Source organism: Lemur catta, chromosome 3 (assembly GCF_020740605.2).
Source record: "Lemur catta isolate mLemCat1 chromosome 3, mLemCat1.pri, whole genome shotgun sequence".
In the NCBI taxonomy this organism is placed as follows: domain Eukaryota; kingdom Metazoa; phylum Chordata; class Mammalia; order Primates; family Lemuridae; genus Lemur; species Lemur catta.
In genome coordinates, this window is record NC_059130.1 from 109,435,339 (window position 1) to 109,452,258 (window position 16,920).

At 51.5% G+C, this 16,920-nt stretch overlaps 1 protein-coding gene, 1 long non-coding RNA gene and 1 pseudogene across 3 annotated transcripts in view; 1 reads left to right on the forward strand and 2 right to left on the reverse strand.

Moving 5' to 3' along the window:
* Positions 1–12,905, reverse strand: part of LOC123634400 (non-compact myelin associated protein) — a 34,591-nt gene extending 21,686 nt beyond the window's left edge. The window contains exon 1 of one of the 2 annotated variants that reach the window (XM_045545987.1): positions 12,844–12,905. The gene's annotated coding sequence lies outside the window, so the exon portion shown is untranslated. The remainder of the gene's footprint in view (positions 1–12,843) is intronic. The other variant, XM_045545983.1, reaches the window with a different exon arrangement.
* Positions 6,213–6,706, reverse strand: LOC123634401 (annotated as a pseudogene).
* A 64-nt stretch (positions 12,906–12,969) lies between the features above and the next one.
* The window catches only part of LOC123634405, a 29,112-nt gene continuing 25,161 nt past the window's right edge, over positions 12,970–16,920 (forward strand). Inside the window, exon 1 of the long non-coding RNA XR_006733903.1 lies at positions 12,970–13,185. This is a non-coding gene — a long non-coding RNA (uncharacterized LOC123634405). The remainder of the gene's footprint in view (positions 13,186–16,920) is intronic.

The following is a 16,920-nucleotide window of genomic DNA, read 5'->3' on the forward strand; positions in this document are numbered from 1 at the left end:
AAATTGTATTTTTTTCCAGTATGAGGGAAAAAAAGGGAAACATTTTCTTTACCCTAACTGTTCTTCCCTCACCCCTCTAATTTTAAAAGAAATTAAAACATCTTCAGGGGTCCTTAGAAGTATTGTGGGACTCGTCTCCTGTGCCTGGTGGCCCTGGTATTGCTTCAGGGGTCTCTCATCTGCCGGGTGTGCTGGGCTCCTCTGCTGAATAATCACCATGGAGCTCAGAGTCCTGGGACGCTGAATTAGTGAGGGTTCTGCAGAGACAGAACCAGTAGGATGTGTATGTAGACAGAGGAGAGGGGATTTTTTAGTGGAATTGGCTCACACGATTGTGGTGGCCGAGAAGTCCCATGACTGGCCATCTGCAAGCTGAAGACGCTGGGAGGCTGGTCGTGTGGCTCAGTCCAAATTCGAAGGCCTGAGAACCTGGTGGGCCGCTGGAGTCCAAAGACCAGGGAGCCTGGAGCTCTGTTGTCCTACACAGGAGATGGGTGTGTCCCAGCTCCAGGAGATGGACTGACACATTTGCCTTTTCCCCATTTTTGTTCCCTTTGGGTCCCCAGGAGATTGGATGGTGCCCACCCACACTGAGGGCAGACCTTCCCCTTGTGCACTCAGACTCGCATGCTAATCTCTGGAAACACCCTCGCAGACACACCTCACAGTAATGCTTTACCAGGTTTCTAGGTATTCCTGAAGCCAGTCAAGTTGACACCTAAAATCACAGACATTGATGCTTCACACCACAAAGAGCTGAACTCAGGGGTCCCTGTTTGTGCCAAACCTCCAAGTTTCAATGTGGTGTGAGCCCTGTCCCCGAAAGCTAATGGGGCCCAGGAGAACCTCAGGTGTGGAGGCTGGGAGAAGCCAGGTCTGCGCCACAGCCAGGTGCCCAGGTGTGTGAGCTGGGCCTGGCTTTCGCAGCACTGGGGTGGGGTCACTCATCACTCAGAATCATAATTGCTCCTTTTGGGGACTTCTGTGCCAGCCACTGTGCTTGGGGCTCCATGTTCACAATTCCACTGAACCCCCGTCGTACCCCATTCTGCTCCACACCCACGGAAACTGCAACTCAGAGAGGCCCGGTAACTCACCCAAAGTCACAGAGCTACCAGGGTGGGACTGGGACACAGTCTGCTGCTTCCCAAACAAGGGGCCTTCCCGCCCTGCCCCTCCTGGAAGTGCCGGAGGGAACGTGGAAGAGACTTTAGGGTGTGCAGAACGTGCAGGGTAAGTTCGAGTCAGGTCCGGGAAATGCACAAATGAGCAGGAAAGAGGTTCGGGGAAGGAAGTAATGGCGTGGCAGGGCCTTGTATACTGCTGGGGGTGAGTGGGCTGAGCAGGGCAGTGGAGAAGGGGAGAGGGGAGGCGGGCGTGGAAGCAAGTGTACCTCCGTGGGCTGCTGTGTCCTAAGCGGGCCGGGGTAGGGGGAGCCCGGCCAGGTGGGGCTGTTGCTAACACACTAGCAGGTACTTCACTTCCTCACTGAGCTGCCCAGAGCCACGTCTGTTTACCCACAGACCACAGCAGATGCCGAGCTCAGCCCACAGCTGCCCCATTCAGGGCCCACTCGCCGCCTCTGAAAGAGCAGCTCAGAGTCACATAGGAAGGAGGCTGACGGCGGGGCGGGGGCCTCAGGCCTGATGTTCACCTAAGGAGGGAAGATCCTCTCTGGGGACAGGGGGCCCATCTCCACCTCCAAATCACACCACAGATGGGAGGCCCTCAGGGTGAAGGGTCCACCCCAGAGTGGAGAGGATGGAGAAACCCTCTCCAATCGAAACCCATCAGCTGCACCGCCATCCCAGAGAACTTTCTAGAAATAAATCTGTCCATGCCCACCTCTACCTAGACCTTTGATGGTCTTTCATCAGCTAAGATGAATGAAGGGCAGATTCCTTAGCAGGGCTCTCACCACCCAGCAGCATCCAGAGCTGTGCTTTCCAATATGGTGGCCACTGGCCACATGTGCCTACTGAGCCCTTGAACTGTGGCTGCTCTGAGATGTTGAGATGTCTGGGATGTTGAGATGTATTTTAAGCGTAAAATACCAATGGGATTACAAAGATTTAGTACAAAACAAAAGAATGTAAAGTACCTCATTAATAATTTTTTCTATTGATTACACGTGGAAATGGTAATATTTGGGATATATTGAATTAAATAAAATATCAAAATTTAGCCTTTAGTTTCTTTTTTACTTTTGTAATGTGACTATTAAAGAAGTTAAAATTACATATGTGGCTCACATTATATTAGACAACACTGCTCCTGTTCAGGCTTATTTCTAGAATGACTTCCTAACCCTGTCGCCTGGCGAACTCCTGTGTACACTTCAAAACCTAAACACTCAAACACTTCAAAAATTTACACCAAAAGTTTCAGTTAAAAATGAGTAAAAGCTACCTCATGAAGCTTGTTCACCACCACCCGCACTCTCTGCTAGGATTCTGAACTACTAAATATATGATGTATGCAATTTTATTATTGCAGGGGGTTGCTGTCTGGGTGAACGTGACGATAAATACAAAGCGCTGGCAGACTGTTTGGGCTGCCCCCGCCTCACAAGCAGCCCGTTAATAGATTTCACTTCTCTTTCCTCCTCCTCTAGGAAGATCTCCCCAAACCGCAGCTACGCCAGAATCAAGGCGAAACTCAGCGATGGATACAGAACCACCAAGGTCCCCGGAGACCCCAGGTCAGTAAGTGAGGGAGGAGGAAGAGAGGGAAGTGTCACGTCAACCAGTTTCAAAATGTGTCCAAGGCTGAGAAAAAAAGAATCGTTCTAATTTATTTCCTTCTCCTTCCTGCTGTGTCAACTCAGGGTTATATAACTGAACTTCTCTGTGAGGTACCCCTTGGGGGCCTCCAGGAGGCAAGGTTGGCAGTGACATAAATAAATATTTCTGTGCTCTCTGCCCTGGCCTCGGGTTCTGAGCAAACACCACAGCCTGGAAGGGAGGCCATGACAAGGAGGAAGCTCTGGGCTGCAAGTCAGGGGACCTGTGTTCCAGGACCAACCTTGCCTCGAAGGATGTGGATGCAACACAAGCCAGCACCTAGTGAAGTGACGAGTTTTCATGGGAGTGTGAGCTGGGAGGAGAGATTCCAGTGTGGCTGGGGAGCCAAGGAGCCTTTGGTCATTTCTTCCCGTGGACAGAATGAAGCCCACCCCCCCCAACCTGGCCTGGCATTCAACACTCTCCACAATTCCGCCCCCATCACCTTCCTCTTGCCCCCCTCACATCCCCTCTTGGCACCCACACGCTCCATACCTTGGCTCTTTGGGACTATTGAGTTTTCCCCGATAGCATTTGTGCCCTCTCGGGGAATGTCCCCTTCCCTCCCCCATGAACTGGCAGTGTGGCGGGGCAGACGGAGGGAAGGCTGTGGAATTAAACTCGGGTGTGAGCTCTGGCTTAGCTGAGTCACTTTAGGCTCGTGACTTAACCTCTCCAAGCCTGTTTCCTCAACAACAAACAGGCTTTGTGACTCCTGTCTCATTCCTCGTTGTGACCAGCAACAGAGATATTAATAACTGTTAATAATACGTGCCAGTTACTCAGCCTTACTGTATGCACCAGGCACATGTAAGGGTTTTGCACACCTAAGTCATTCAGCAACAACACTAACCCCCTGGCAGAGTGCCTGAGCCACAGTGGGCACTAATGTCAGTTTCCTTTTTTCTCCCAAAGCCTCCCCTCCTATCCCAAGTAGGTCGGTCTCTTCTGAGAATCTTCACAGCATCTCATAGGTACCTTAGTTACAGCACTGATCATATGAAGGTTTTGTGATTAGCAGGCAAGTGTGGCTTCCTTTCTATTCTAGGTGCTCTCTGGGTGACAGACCTGCCTTAGTCATAGCCACACAGCCAGCACCCAGCACAGGGCCTGAGACTTAGAAGGCACTTGAATGAACACAGGGGTGATCGTGCACACAGGCTGTGAGGGAGAGACGGACTTTAGCAGGTGCTCGAGAATGGGTTGGCTCTGAAGACAGGCTCGGCTTTCTGGGCTCGGACTCCCTGAGCTCGGGGAACAGGCCATTAGAGCCCCTCTCAGCCCCAGGCAGACTCAGGGGACAAGTCACAGCCTCTTCTGGACTCCTACATTGCTTGGACTTAGACCATATTTTTCTAGTCAAAACCAGGATACTTGTCCCAGCGAAGGATTTTTGGGCCACGAGGCATCCAAGAGGGGTCTGGAAGCTGTGGAATAAATGTAGAAACAGTGGAATTTTCAGGACAGTCCAGTGGTTTATGAATTGTAGACTCCCTCCACCATGCCCGGCCTGGTCACGTGCCCAGCATACAATCACTGTCTAATAAATGCTTAGGAGATTTGCAGCAGTGTGCTCTTTATGCCATTGTGGGGCTAAGATAAGTTATGGTGAAGGAACAGGAGGCACTAGCCTCTCCCCTGGGAAGCCATTTGTTGGACAAGGAATTAGCATTATCGGCCTTTGGTTTCTGCACGGTGGCCTCTCTGTTGTTCCAATAGCATCGATCACTTCCGAATGGCTACAGAGTAAAGCTCCAGGCCAGCTACGGTGGCCTGTAACCCTAGCATTCTGGAAGGCTGGAGTGGGAGGATCTCTTGAGCTCAGGAGTTCAAGACCAGCTGCCGTTCTGTGAGGAGCCCAAGGCACACACAGAGGCCCACTATCTAGTGATGCTCTAGTTAAGCTCCCCATTGAGAGCAGCATCAATAGGAACCACATGAATGAACCATCTTGGACACTCAGTCCAGTTGAGCCTTCAGGTGACTGAACACCTGACGGCAACCGCAGGAGAGATCCCCACTGTGAACCACCCGGCTGAGCCCAGCCAACATTTAGAGGTATGAGAGAAAATAATAAATTATTGTTTTAAGCCTCCAAGTTTTAGAGTGGCTAGTTACACAGCAACGGAGAACCAGCACAGCAGCCGTCATGCCAGTTCTCTCTTCCCAGCTCCATACCAATCTACACCACCTTATCAGGAAACCCACTGGCCCCTTCTCCCCAGGTCAGAAACCTCTTCCATCTCTGACCTCTTTTAATAATCACAATGGCTTTGTGTTGAGATCCCTGGAACCTACCTTTTCTTTAAAACATATATAATCTAAAAAGAAATTTTCTATCACTTCCAAAAATGGAAAACCAATGTCACTTGCCACTAATAGAAGGTAACAACGACATAAATTAGATGAAACAGATCAGTGTTATTATTAAATTCTAGCTAGACAGTGTTACCTCCCAAAGTGTCTGAGCCCAGGGCTCACTCTCTTCTTGTGGAAGAGGTGAACGAGTGTTGTGTGACACTGGCAGCCAACTCTGAGTTCCAGTACCTGGGCAGTTACAGCACAGCAGCTTCCACATTCCTGGGTCTGGCACATGGTCGTGTGCCCTTGAATTCAACAGTTCCTGGCAGCCTTGTGATTCCTCCACGTTACTGATTACAGCAATCACAGTAGCTCACCAGTCTGGCAAGTTCTGCAGTGTTTTGGGAGCCTCCAGCCTTTCCAGTATTTTCAAGGAATTAGATGTATAAAATCCCTCCCACCTAAAATGCCACGTACTGTTTCTATTGCGTGCACTGGAGCCTGACTTATACGCCCTGACTTCCCATAGCCCTTACAGCACCTCCTGGATTTGTTTCTTCTATTATTTAAGTAGTTCCTTCAAGAGTGTTTTCAATGTGGGTCTTTGTGTATTGCACCTTCTGAGGCTTTATTTGCCTAAGAATATTTTTATTATGACCTCATGTTTGGATGACAATTTGGCTGGCTTGAAAATTCTGGATTGAAAGAGTTCTTTTCTTTCGATTCTTAATGACAGTACTTCCTTGACTTCCTTTATCAGGTGCTGTCACTGAGAAGTGTAACAATGCCAGTCTGTGCTCTTCCCCTTTGTCTTTCACATTCTTAATTTCACCACTACACCTGTGTGTAGATTTTTCCTTACTCTTTTCTGCTGTTGGTTACTCTGTGAGCCCTTTCTCAGAATGAATCTGCATTCATTCATTTTTCTTTAATTTTGGACCTTTTAATCTCTATTATTTCTTCACTTTTTTTTTTATCCTTGTCCCCACCTTTTAGTTTTCTTTCCTTTTGGGACTCCCACTACTCTCGATGTCGCTCAGCTTTTTTTTTATTTGTTGTTTCTTTACCTTTCCCTGATGCTTTCAGTGTCGTCTCAATCTGCTCATCTTATCTACCAGCAGTTTTTTTTAAGATCACTTTATTCCTGCATCTTCTCAATTGTTTTTTCTTTATATCTGCCCTTTTCCTTTCCTACTTGGCAAGACTTGGCTTTCTGTTCAAGGATCTTTTTGAGGTCTTTGTCCAGTTTTCGACACTAGCCTTCTCCTGCTGCACCTATCAAGCATAGACAACATATTTCACCCTGTAAACTTGGACCACTTTGCCAGTTTGCTGACCTTTATAGCATCCTTGCACAACTTGAGCTTCATCATCCTTGTGGATGGGCATGGAGCGAACATTATATTTCTGTCTCAGCTCTTTGGAAGACATAATCTTGCTGCAAATGTGGGAAAGTGCATTGAAATGCTTTTACAGTTCTTACTCCAGCCAGAAGTCTCAAAGGGACTGAATTTCATTTTGGTTGCAGTAGCTTTAGTGATGGGGAAGAAGGGAGGCAATTTCCCACAAAGGCCTGAAAAAGGGAAGAGCCTATGACTTCTTGTTCTCGCTTTATTTCACGTATTTCTTCCTTTACCTTGTTATGTGTAATTATGCTTTACTTTAAAACCCTGGTCCATCTCCTTCAATAATTCTGCCTCAGATGGCACAGGTGGCTTGATTTATTGTCTTTCTTTTATAGTAGTTGCACTTCTCAGGTGTCTAATTATTTTGGCAGGTGAGTTTAAGTTCCCCCGGGAGTACCAGCTATCTGTCTGGTAATGTGCCCTGGGGAAGGGCCAAAAACATACAGAGAGGGAAAAGGATGAGCCCCAGGGCAGAGAGCCTTTCCAAAATCCTGGGCACCCCCTCTGGCTGGTACTCTGCCAGCTGTGAACCTCTTGTTTCACCTGTGAGTTCCTGGGAGAAGCACACTTAGCAGCAGTTGACTCCTCTTGTGAGATCCCACCAGCGAGGGGTGAGGGTGGTGGGAGGGGCACTGATGGAGCAGGGGATGCCTGAGCGCCTGCCTGTTTTTATGAATTCCTCACTCCAGCAGGGATTTGAGCTGCCCCAGATCACCCCAGACTGTAGTGGTTGTAGCGGGAACTGAAGCAGACTAGCCTCCCTAAGGGGCAGGATTGTCGGAGGGGTGAGAGTTCAGGCTCTGGGGTCATCAAACATTCATTCATTCCACACCGGAAGCCTGTATGTGCCAGGACATTGCACTGTGTGATGGGAGACAGTGGGTACAGGGCAAAGTCCTTGCCCTGAAGGAGGTTATGCTCTGACAACAAACTAACAGACTCCCATGCAAATCCTGACACCGCCACCTGGGCAACTCACTTAGTGTTTCTAAGCCTCAGTTTGTTCATCTGCAAAATGGAGATGATCATAGCACCTATTTATAGGGTTCTTGAGACTTTTAGGAGACAACGCTGCCAGCTGATTAGCACAATGCCTGGCACACTGAAGGCTCTCAAAAATGTTACCTATTGTTTTTATTATTGTGACCAACGATGTTACTGGGGATTAGGTGGGCTCTTGGAGCTGTTTCCAAAAAGAAAAATGAATGGCCTTTCATCCTCTGGGGAAACCAGTTACCCTTAAAGTCTGTAGCTGGAGAGAAGACCAGGTGGGGCATCCAGAATTTCAGAGCAAGAGGAGTGAGTATGTTCGGTTCTCAGAAAAGTTGCGGTTAAAAAGCAGCAAGGCAAGGAAGCAAACCAAGTTCCATTTTCCAGAGAGAACTATTGGTACTACCAAAGCTGTTAAGATTTCAGATAACTGGTCCCTTTCCCCAGTTCTTTGTTGGTCTGTCCTTCCTTCTTTCCTTCCTTCCCTTTTTTTTGTTTTTCTTTTTTTTAAATTGAGACAAGGTCTCACTCTGTCACCCAGGCTAGAGTGCTGTGGTGTCAGCCTAGCTCACTGCAACCTCAAACTCCTGAGCTCAAGCAATCCTCCTGCCTCAGCCTCCGGAGTAGCTGGGACTACAGGCGTGCACCACTATGCCCAGCTAATTTTTCTATTTTTAGTGGAGACGGGGCCTTGCTCTTGCTCAGGCTGGCCTCCAACTTCTGAGCTCAAGCAATCCTCCCGCCTTGGCCTCCTGGCGTGCTAGGATTACAGGCATGAGCCACCGCGCCCGGCCTCCTTCTTTTCTTAATTGCTAAAAGCAGTGCTGTGGGGAGGTTAGCGCTTCCACAGCCATGGGCCTGGCCTGGAGTCTTAGCCATTTCTCACTAGCTCGAGGATGATGGCACGGGTGGCACAGTGCCCAGAGCCCACAGTACTTTTAGGGGCTCACAAAAATGTTTTCATTTCTTTCAAAATCTGAAGGAAAAAGGGACTTTTAGGTTGAAGAAAATGTTTTAATGTTCCAACGCAGTCATAAATATAATTTGTAATGTTTTTATGGACGAGGGGAAATTGCCTCAGGCTCAGGGAAATCAGAATGCATCCTGGCCAGCTCTGCTAAATTGCTTCTCTCTGAACCTTGGTAGGGCACTAGGGACAATACTACCCACATCCTGGGGGCATTAAAGGGCCTGCGGGAGGCATGTGTAGCATTCAGCTCTGTGTGGGCACCGGAGAAGCTCTCAGCAAATAGAGTTAACCATGTGTTTTGCTCTGGGAACTGCAGACTGAAACCTCAGGAAACCTCCAGGACGGGCATGGGCACAGGAGCGAGGGCAAAAGTCACGCAAATGCTTTTTGTTGCACAACAGGCTCAGGAGATCCCCCCAGGTGGAGGGACAGATGGAAGCTTCCAGGCAAGGCCACCGTGTTCTGTGGGTCTGCCAGAAACCAGACCCGCAGCAAAAAAGGCTCTTTCTGAATCCCCAGGGCTGGCCCCGGCTGCTGTTAGCAGGCATGGAAGAAGTGGGCTGAATGAATGAATGAACCAATGAGGGGTGAACTGTGGGAGGAATTTTAAAATCCTGAGGCTGTTTGCCCTAAAATTTGGCTCGCAGATCTCCAGACATAAGTGTCTCCAAAGGAGAAGGGAAATTAATACTCACTAAGTGATTGTTGTGGCTACTGTCGTCTCTGGTTAATAAATCAGGAAACTGAGGCTCAGAGAGGCAATGTGGCTTGAGGCAGAGTACAGGGCTTTCCCCCTACTCTCTTCCAACCCTCCTCCCTGTGGGTCCTCCCGTCCACACTGAGCCCTGGAGCAGGGCATGCTGGCTTTCCACCGCCCTGAGGCCTCCAGCAGGTACTGCCCCACCGAGGGCCCCAGCAGCTCAGGTGTGTCCCGTCCAGCCAGGAGGTCCCTGGGAGCAGGCTGCAGAACAGGCCTCTCTGTCTTAGAGACTGGCACACCCTCTTCTCCTTCCCTAGCACCAACTGCAGCCACTACCTTGGGAATTTCAAACCACATGAAGTTCCTGCCCTGTGGCCGTCCTACTCCGGCTCTGGCCCCACCCCCTGCCCTGCTCAGGAATCCACCGAGGCTCACTGGCCGCTCTTTCCTTGGCTCAGTCCCCTTCCTTTCTTCCTGTCTCCTCCTGCCTACTTGGGATCTATACTTCTGATCAGGGATTCATTTCAGAGCAAACAAGGAGAGATCCATCCTGCTGGGTCCCAAAGAGAGCAGGCGATGCCAGAGGCGAGACACCAACGACAGCATCTGGATGGATGGGGATGGGGAAACCGAGGGGGGAAATACGCACAGAGCTTGGAGGTCGTCCAGGACACAAACATGCTGCCGCTTCTGGGCCGACTGCAGAGGCCCTCGGATGGCAGCAGGCACAGTGCACGTCCACAGGCACTTCAGGCCGGCCATCGGTCAGCCCAATTTAGAGAGCTGTCTATTTTAGATATTTTTTCTTCAATATCAAACATAAACCTTTTTTACAAAAATCAGGAGAATGTATGTAATTCGGGATCTTTCTTTTCATCATACATGAGATTTTTTAGAAATTAAAAGGATTTATTGGGCAACTTAAAATCCATTTTATCTTTTTCTTTTTGTTTTTTAACCTTCCAACCCAATTTATTGGAAGATTGGAAAATAAAGGGACTTGTTGCTGCATTTACAAATCCCAGAGAATGTCACCCCCCCCGACTATAGTGTCAAATGAACTTGGATTAGGAGATATGGGTCTTCCCTAACTTCACATGACCTTGAACATATCTCATCCTCTCCAGATCCTGGTTTCCAAACCTTTAAAATGGGGGTGCCCTCTCTACTGCCTTGCAGGGTCCCAGTAGCTCCAACACCCTATGGCAGTGTCCCAGGACCAACGGGATGGGAGCCAGCTGGGACGTTGCTTTGCCCCTCTCGGAGCCCCGGGAGCAGCAACATAGTGCCCAGGCCTCTTCCTTGGGTGTGAATGTCTAGAAGTAGACCCTTCTCTGAGAAAAGGCTCTGAGGGCGGCAGGAGAGAGGGCAGAGGTGCCAAACACGTGGGAGGGGCTGTTCGTGGGTGGGGACTGCACAATGAAAACTGAAGCTCAAGGTCAGTTTTGTTAGAGTCTCCCCTCTCGGAGCCAAGAGCCCCCTCCTCAGCCTGGGCTGATGCAGTCACAAGTGTTCCCTGAGCACCTGCCGTGAGCAGACGCTGGGCTGGGTGGGGGACAGGGAGAGCAGGGTGGGCTTGCCCCTGTTCTCACAGAGTTTATAGCGAAATGCAGATAGTGAACAAACAGTCAGGAGCAATTATGGAAAGTGCTACAAGGAGAAGCTTTGAACTTGGCTCTTTGGGGGTACAGTGCCTCCTGTCTCCTGTGGCTGGGGTCTCCTGAGTCTCCCACTGCCACTTCAGACCTCTGCTTCTCACATATTCCCGGTCAACCCAGGGGGATGGAAACCCAACGCAGCTGCCAGGAGGTCAGAAAACTAAAGACCCCTAACTTTGCTTAGAGTGGCTCTACCTCAAGGACACAGCTTGCTCCCAGCCTGGGGCAGGAGTGGCCATGGTCCATGCCGTGATGCGGAAACCACCGCACCAGAGTCCCACTGTGTGCCTGGCTGACCACACGCACCCCGTGATTGGCTGGCTGGGCACCACGCTGCCTCCCTTCAGCTCACCTCGCCACCAGCCAGCACAGAGCCCGGCAGGAACAAGGCGAAGAATGCCCCAGCCCATGATGGGTCACAGGAGTCCCCTTCCCTTTTCCTCTTCCCCTCCCATCAGACACTCATGGTCCTTTGCTGTCTCTTGGCTGCCCCTTTGTCCCCTCTCCTTACCCCTGTAACTTTGGGGTGTATAGTTAGAGGACATAAAAAAGATCTCTGACCTACTTACAGTTCCAGCTCCTTCATCTACTCCCATGTGGCTCTGGGATCCAGATTCCAAGTTGCTATGTGCTCTGGCTATGCCTGTCACTTTACCACCACCACCACCAACACACACACACACACACTCACACACACACTCTCACACCCCTCAAGAGGGGGCACCTATAATCTCTTACTCTGAGCTTATGTTTACCCTGTTCCATCCACCTAGACCACTGTTCCTACATCCATACCCATCCGTCAGAACCTAGCCATCTCTAAATCCACTATTTGTTGACGACTCCCTCTGTGTCAAGCATTGTACTTCACATTCATTCATTCATTCATTCAACAAATACATATTGAGACACTGTACGCCAGGCACCATGCTGGTGCTGGGGATACAACAGTAAACCACTAGACATGGTCCCTGCCCTCAAAGAGCCACAGTCTAGCAGAAATTAATAGCTAGTATTTATTGAGTGCCTGCTACATATAGACCCTGTACTAAGCACTTTATGTGGATTATTTGACTTAATCTGTCAGAGAAATTGTTTCATTTAAGGAGCGCATCAAATTGAACCACAGAGAAAAGACTGGACTTGCCCAAGGTGATTAGACAGCTCTGGCTGGGGGCAAGGCAGGGGTTCCAATGCCCACATTGGCTCATCCCAAAGCAATGCTCTAACCACTACCTTTCCTTTCCCAGACGCGCCCAAATTCCACCTCCTCCAAGGAGCTTTCTGGAATCTTCTTCTCAGACTCCAGGGCTTCCTCGGTGTCTCTACTCCAGCCATGGACTCATCCCACAGGGATGCCCAGAACACCAGAGTCCTCTCTGCCTCGTTCCTCCCGCACAGCTAGTCGGATGGAGCTGCTGCAGACGCGCCTGCTGAATTTGCTGATCTGAACTGGAACCCTGGGTTCCTTGCCCCGTGTGGGTTTTCGTCTCATTGAATCGCAGATCTCCACATAGGGCCTCCACATAGGGCCTCCATATAGGGCCTCCACATCAAGATGCCCATTTCACAGATGAGACAAAGTCCCAAGTGGGTAAAAGTCCCATCTTCCTCCAGGCGGCTGGGTCAGCCCCGGTTTCTTCCGGTGAGCCTCAGTCCCCTCCACCGGACGGTGGGGCACGGAAACTACCTGTCTTCTGGATGCCCGATAGATCAAGCCCCCAATGCAGGCTGGCTCTAGGGGCGCTTCTCCGCGCTCAAGTGAGCTTCGTTTGCACTCTGGGCACCTTACGCGCCCCCTTATCTCCAAACCCCACTGAGGGCGATCGCCTCCCTCCCACCGCCCCAAACCACCGGCCTCGTGCGCAAACACCAGGCACTTGCCCCAACAAAGGTGCGAGCAGGCCGTGGACCCCCCATCCCCCACCCCCGGGCTCTCCTTCGCCCAGCGCGGCCGGCAGGTGGACAGCGGCCGCCTTCCCGCAGCCGGGCCGCGCCTCGCTCCCCGCAGCCCCGGCGCCCCGGCGCCTCCTACCTGCTCCGGCGAGCCCCGCTCGGCCTCCCGCCGCCCCGCCGCGCTGCCCGCCTGGGTCGCTGCAGGCGCCGCAGCTCGGCGCTGTGCGCCCGGGGGTCCCGCCCCGCGCCCCGCCCCGCCCCGCGCAGGTGATCCGGGCAGCCGGGGGGCCGCCCTGGGGGCGCCAGGGTCCCGCGCCTGAAGCGGCGGCGCCTCCCCGTGGTGTCCCCGCGCCTCTGGCCGGCCGGGGTCCTCTCTGGGGCTCGGATTCGGGCAGCCCCGGCGCTCAGTCCACCCCACCGTCCTCCAGGTCAGACTCCTCGCGGGCAAAGGAAGAGGAAGGAGCGTTACAAACACGTCCAGGTGAGCCCCGGGGATTGTGCGTGGGTGCCTCCAGGCAGGACGCTAACCTGACCGAAGGGTTCGGGGCAGGTTGGGGTTTAGGTAACCGGAGACTGTTAGACCGGGACGGCAGCTGCAAGAGGCGAGGACGCCGCCCGCGTGGGACCGACGGCTCCGTCCTCGGCAGACCCTTCGGTGTCCGCCGCGTCCCGGGGCCCAGGACTGCGTCCCTGGCGCGCAACCGGCGCTTAAGCAGCATTTCCCGCAGGAGGGAGGAGATCTTAGAGAGAGAATCCCAAGCCCTCTCCTGTCAGAAACAGGGATACCGAGGCCCGGGAAGCAGAGGACAGTGGCTCAAAGTCGCATAGCAGGTTGGTAACAGAAGTACATGCAAGTTTCCTCATTCTGCCTTCAAACTATGTCCAGAAAGTGGCTGGCTGGCCGCTGAGCGCCTGTGGGACGCTTTCGAAGCCCTGAGCACTTCCTCCCCAGCTGACTAAGAGCTGAGAAAGAGTTCACTGGATTTTTATAGGAAACTCCAAGGTGGCATGTATTAACAAATATTGATTGAAGACTGTAATGCTGTAATACTGCTTCTTCACCAAAGACATGAGACACGACCCTTGGCTTCCAGAGCTTCTCCATGCGGGGCAGGCCCGCAGGCCAGGCCGGGCCACCCGCAGTGGCCGCAGTGGGGGTGGGAGGGGGCAGAGCCCACCGGGAGGCTGCTCAGGCTCTGAGCTCCAGGCGACTGGCACTATGGGCTGTGCGTGGGGCAAGGGCCCCGCAGTCAGAGGGTCTCGGGTTCTAATCCTGACTCCATTGCTTACTAATTGCAAGATGAGAGCCGTTTTCAAAGCCTCTATGAGACTCAGGTTCTTTCTATAAATGAAGCTGATGTACCTTCTTACAGTTGTGGTGAGGGTGAGAAATAGTGAGTCTGTGGAGCGCTGGGTGAATGGGAGGGTTATTATGCTAAGTGGTAGGAGCTGGGATGGGGGACATGCTGACACAAAGGGGACCTTGTATCCCTGGGTCGGTCCTCCTCCACGGCATGCAGTGGTCTCCAGCCTCTGCTACTCACGGCTCTGCTCCACCTTCTTCCTGCCTCACTCCACGCCGGCCAGGCCATAGGACACCTGCCGTGTCACAATGAGTCTGTGCACACGACAGTGCGGGACTTGGCAATGGAGCTCTTCCTCTCACCAGCCTTCCCAGGGCCCGGGTCAGACACACGAGCCAAGTCCAGGGAGGCGGAAGCACAAAAAGGCTCCAGGTGACCTTCACCTCTCAGCTTACTCATTAGGTACTAGGCAATGTTCACTAGGGGCCAGGCACTTTGCAGGGGCGGGGAGAAGAGTCAGCAGTGGCCCCTCCCTGCCCTGTAGACCCCACCTTCCAGCGGGGGTGGGATGGAGGAGGGGACAGCTGATATCCAATCACAAAAGATGGTAACACAAAAGAAAGAAGATCTGTGAAAAGTTGTGAAGGGGATAACACCGCCCTGTCACTGGTCATTGTGGGTGGGAGGGCAGGGCTCCTTCGGAAGGAGAGGAAAGGATAAAGGCCATGTGCCAGGAAGGACAGGTGAGCTGGAGCTAAGGGACAAGCAGGAGGGTGCAAGAGGGGCTGGGGCTGGGGAGCATTCTAGAAGGGGCTGGGTGTCAGTATGTGCACAGCCCATGAGGCCGGAGTGGCCAGCCAGAGTGGGGGTGCGGGGAGCCTGGACAGGACGGCGTAAGCACAGGCAGAGACCAGAGAGGCAAACAGGTCAGAGAGAGGAGCTGGGATTTCACTTCAAGGACTGGGGAAGGGAACGGGGTGTTAAGAAAGGCACCAACCTGACCCGACCCAGTTCTTAACAGACCATGGTGGCTGGCTGAGAAGAGCAGATCGAGGGGGCCCAGGGAGGAGGGTGGCATGGAAAGCGGGGTGGCTGTGGAGGCAGAGAGCAGAGGTCAGATTTGGGATATACTCTGGAGGGAGAACAGACAGCAACTCCAGACGGGGAGGAAGGTTCAGAGGAGGCCACGTGGTGGTTTGGTTGCTGAGAATTGATTCCTGTCCTGAGCTTTGGTGGCTTCCAGGACCAGAATCTTAACCCTCCTTTGGCTGAGCTGGTCTCCTCTGGGTTTGACACCCACAGAGTCTGAGCCCAGAGAGGCGAGGAAATGTGCCTGTCTCTTGTGCACATTATGTAAAAATTGGAAATGACCACAATTCCAAGTGATAGAATATGGCCAAGCCATCGTGCTTCATAACGGAGGCTCCAGCCATACAAATTCTCTGGCGTTTGCAACACGTGGCGATGCGTGTATAAATAGAAAATGAGTCTAGCACATGTAAGCTCCTAGGACTATATAAAATCAATGTCCGTATACTGATTAAGATTTGAAGGGAGTCTGGTGGAATGTAAATACATCGTGGTGATTTTCCATGTTCTTTTTCCTGTAAAGATAATGTTTGTAGAAATCAGTTTTATAAGGCAATGAAAATTGCTTATAAAATTACCCAACAAACCACCCTGTTTCAGATGTACCATATGGCTTCTTAGGTATGGGAAGATTTTCTTATTTAAAAATAACAAAAACTGCTGCTTCCACATGGAAAATACCCGAATGCAACGAGTGATCTTCCCTTTCCTATTAGCAGAGGATGTTGCTGTGAACCAGCCTTCACGTGTCCAGGTTTTTATCTCCTGGCCAGGACCGTCCAGTCTTTCACTTCTCCCTTCAAAGCCTTAATCTTCTGTTTATGGCTTTTGAGATGGTTGCTGGGGAAACCAGCCAAATGTCATGTGGGATTAGAATACAATTTCAGGGGGGAGGCTGAGCACAGAGAATCATGAATCCGGAGAAACCCAAGCCCACGTTGATTAATCCAGTGCAAAATAAAAAGAGGAAGCAAAGATACCTAGGCCGATTGATTTGAAATCAATTCCTTACGTCTCAACCAATGGATGGAGGGGGACAGCAAAGGCCAAAAAACTCAGGTCATGCTTCTTAATTATCTGCAGGTCACCCCATGTGATTTCTCATGTGGTTGTTCCCCAGATGCACATGTGCTGGGTGGTCCCCAGGCGTGAGACCCAGAGGAAGGCAGACACTCCTCCCCCGCATTGCCGTCCTTCATGTGGGTCAATCCCATCTCACCTCTGGGAGCATCTGGCAGCACAGGGTGCGGAGATAAGAGTGACAGGGGATGAGTCAGGGGTCCGTAACCCCAGCGAGCCACTGGATCTCCCTGGGCCTGTTTTCTCATCTGAGAAATGGGAGGTTGGACTGCTTGGTCTCAGGCCTCTTGGTCCAGCTCTGTGGTAAGTTAGGTGATCACACCTGTTCCTTTAAACAGCCAGTCCAGGTAATGACCTGACAGCTTCCTCATTTTTATGCTACACCTTTAGGAATGTGTATTAGCACAAAACGCTTGCAGATAATTACAAGGGAAAATCTTCTATTCCCAGAATGAAAATGAGAAGCTATAAATTAAGTTATGCCTGTCTGCCATCAGTGGAAGCTGCTCCTCCTCACCTCAACAAAGAACCTGTGCTCTCTTGGCAGCAGGTAGCCCATTCACAGAGATCTCAGATACTGAATCCCATCCTTCTGGGGCCACTCTAATATCAGTCACCCTAGGAATCCCAGAGTGAAAGTAGACAGAGCATACACTTAGAGAAGACACAATTCAACAGCTACTCCATTTACTTGGCTGTGTGACTTCAGGGAGGTCTCCTAACCTCTCTGGGCATTAGTTTCT